This window comes from Nematolebias whitei, chromosome 7 (genome assembly GCF_014905685.2).
Source record: "Nematolebias whitei isolate Nwh7 chromosome 7, NemWhi1, whole genome shotgun sequence".
In the NCBI taxonomy this organism is placed as follows: domain Eukaryota; kingdom Metazoa; phylum Chordata; class Actinopteri; order Cyprinodontiformes; family Rivulidae; genus Nematolebias; species Nematolebias whitei.
In genome coordinates, this window is record NC_056504.1 from 11,845,409 (window position 1) to 11,848,828 (window position 3,420).

The 3,420-nt window shown below is 39.2% G+C and overlaps 1 protein-coding gene across 1 annotated transcript in view; it reads left to right on the plus strand.

Annotated features, from left to right (window-relative positions):
* The first annotated feature begins 1,250 nt into the window (after positions 1–1,250).
* Positions 1,251–3,420, plus strand: part of LOC119412264 (protein kinase C delta type-like) — a 25,150-nt gene continuing 22,980 nt past the window's right edge. Inside the window, exon 1 of the mRNA XM_037679248.1 lies at positions 1,251–1,295. The gene's annotated coding sequence lies outside the window, so the exon portion shown is untranslated. The remainder of the gene's footprint in view (positions 1,296–3,420) is intronic.

The following is a 3,420-nucleotide window of genomic DNA, read 5'->3' on the forward strand; positions in this document are numbered from 1 at the left end:
GATGGATGGATGGATGGATGGATGGATGGATGGATGGATGGATGGATGGATGGATGGATATTCTATCAACTAGTCATCAATAGTTTGTATCTTAGCAACTGTGTCATCTGTCATAAGCACAAAATATGAAGAAAAACTCAAAGGTGTTCACCGTGGGTACCAACTACTGATCATTATTTAAAAGAATATCACTTTAAAAATGAGAAGACCACCCATTTAACATCTCACCTCTTGTTGAAAGCTTTTTGAATGGTGTCAGTTTGGAAGAAAATAGTTAAGTCTGACAGGAAAGACGAGCTAACATCTAGTCTTAACACAGCCCAAACCAAAGTGGATCCCTGCCGTTTAAAAACAGCTCTACTCTGAAAGCAAATCACGCCAACACTGTTTCAGTACATTCTCCAGGGGTGCCAAGCTCTTACAAATGTGGGCCAAAATTAAAAGCTTGTCCAAGCCACGTGCCAGTTCATTTGATACCAGGCATATTTTCTTGGCTGCAGATTCATCAGTCAGTAGCTATTTGATCGATCTCATATGGCTATCTCCATTACTCTTTCCATGTCAAAATTAAAGATTACTGAAAATCTAGCCTTTTTTTGTGGCCTCAAAGTTAGCCAGCTGCCATGAGAAGTCTGCACTACATTAAGTATTTATGAGTTGTTTTTATAAAGCAAAATAAGAAGTGATAACAATATTTTACATTTAAAATGTCATCTTGGGGGCCAAAAAAAGATATCTAAAAGGGCCAGATTTGGCCTGTGTCACCCTTGACACATGTTTTACACCATTATATCTTTCTTCTACAAACTGAGGTAGATTATATACTTATTTATAACTGGTATTCATCACATTTACACACCAAACCTCCTGTCTGGAGCTCCTGTGGTGATGCAGCTATTGTTATTTTATTGTTTTCAACACTGACAGGTGCGGGTCAAGGTGTGACACAATGTTAAAATCAACAGATTTAAACTTTTATCTCAATGTTTTATTTTATATCCAATCCAGTCTTGTGCATGTTTAATCCCAACAGCAAAGTATGGTTTTATCCATCTATCTCTCGCTGCGTGATGTGGGAATTCACCTGCGTGACGTCACGCGTCCACGCGCTGCCTCCTCTTTGCGCCGCGCGCCGCAACCTGGCAGAGACAGAAGGAACCAGAACGAGCAGCGGCCACCTCAGCACTTCCTCGTTAAACACAATTAAGACTTCAAAGTCTGGGAAACCCGGACTTTCTGCTCCAGACTCGGACCACACTCGACAGGAAGTCGTCCTCACAGCTCGGACCGAACAGGTGAGGCGTGTTTTCTAACAAAACCACTAAATTTATCCTGTTTTGGTTAAAGCCCCAGTCGGTGTTTTGGCACTTGAGACTGCAGCCTGCTGGGAGTCACGTGGGGCGGGAAGGTTTCCTGTTTTTGATGCGGTTCTAGTTGAACTGTGAGGAAAGATAAACTCTGTGTTAGTAGCTGTCAGGCTAACGAGACCAACCCTGCTGGGCTCATGTTCGCTTCTGAAGTCGAGCGAGACGAATTTAAAGGACTTGCGCTCAAACCAGTTTAAAGAACTGGGAACAGCCTAAGAATAAGGTGCAGATGTAGGTTTTCTTTACTGTAAATACACAAAAGGTAGAAACTTCCTCTCGCATCATTTTTATTACTGCTCATTCTTTAGGACTAATATTCAAAAATGCTGTAGAATTTGTCCATAATAGGTTTAAAATCTTTTTTCTCATTAAGTTCAGTGGTTTCGTCCAGCAGAGTCGGATGGAGAGGATTTAACAGCCCTGACTGGTTCTGCAGGTTGAATAACCCACAGTCATCCATTTAAGCAAACAGTTATTCCAAACAAATGCAATTATTATTCTGTGTTAATTAGTTTGATGTGAATAGACCGCCCAAATCAGGGATTATTTTACATGCTGTCACTTTATTGTGTGTTGTACACAGCTGAGGTCAAAGTTCATACATGGGAAATATTCTTTTTTTTTAGCCACAAGAACTGGATTTAGTCACCCCAGGAGCATCTTCTGTTGTCACATATTACACTGTGCGATGTTTCTCAGATCATATCTAAGCAAAGGAAAGGCGATGGAGTCCACGATGGACGTGCTTTGCTTTTAAGGAAGTGTCTGTAGGGATTTCCTTGCACTCGTACCTTGGCCCTTTGAAACCGTGGCTGACTTGTTCAGACACCAAACACACCGCCTTATTTTGAAACGGGCCTTCCCTTGCTGTCGAAAGCCTTGTGACACTCTCCCACGCTCTTTTGTGTGCCAACAGTCTGTTTTCGTGGGGTCAGCGCAGGAGCCATTATTCGCTCGTACCTTCCATCTGCCTGCAGTTTACTGGTGTGTCAATATTGGATTGTGGCGTCAGGGTTTGCTTGGAGGGTGCAGCAGAGATCTCTGCTCAGTGATCCTTAGGTGCTAAAACATCCACTCTCTCACAATATATTGTTTTTTTTTTTAATCTAAGTTTAATCTAATACTGGACTGTGTTTGCACAAATCATTAACTCCTGATTTAGAAACAATATTTCAAAGGTTATTGCACCAAAATATGTAAAAGTAGAAAAACAATTCACACTTAGAGCTGTTTTTTTTAAACTAATCTAGAACCAATTAAATTATATAGACGAGTTTAATAAAGTAGCACAATTAACAAGATGCCATACGTCTTCATTATTAGATGCGTGGTTAGATTTTATTGGGTTTTTTTTGCGTGTAACTTTAGATTATTAGAAATTACTGTCCTGTAGATTTAAGCCTAAATGTTCTGTTTCACTTATTGACTGCTGTGGAACGGTCCAGATGACCTGACTCAGAATTGTTGGACAGAAATTAAAGACACAAGAAATGTCCTTTACAGCAGGGGTTCCCAAACTTTTTGGATTCAGGGACCCTTAAAGGGGAGAAAAAGTTTCAGGGACCCCCCTCATAACCTCATGTTTATTAAATAGTTTTCTTCAATTTGTCTCTTTTAATGCTATGGAAATATTTGTGTAACATAAATACTTAAGACCTGTTCTTTAATAGTGTTAATACAATTTTTATACTTTTAAACATGAGGTATTTCTCATTCAAGACGCACATAATTGACAAAATTTTTAATTTCAACTTCTAAAAATCACAGTTTTGGGAACATCAACAGTATAAAAAAAACACTTTAAAACTTTACCTATTCACTTAATGAACATAAATGTGTTGGTACTTCAAATTCTTACAGAAAACGCTTCACGTAAAATTGCCCAGAATTATAACATCAGTAGTCGTACCAATTAACAGGACTTAATTTTTAAATTGATTGATGATCAAATAGTGGATGGGGGAGGGGGGGGGGGTCTGGAGGTCCTCCTCCAGAAAATTTTGATTAAAGAAGATGCTATTTCCTGCATTTTTATGTATTTTAACAGGTTGTT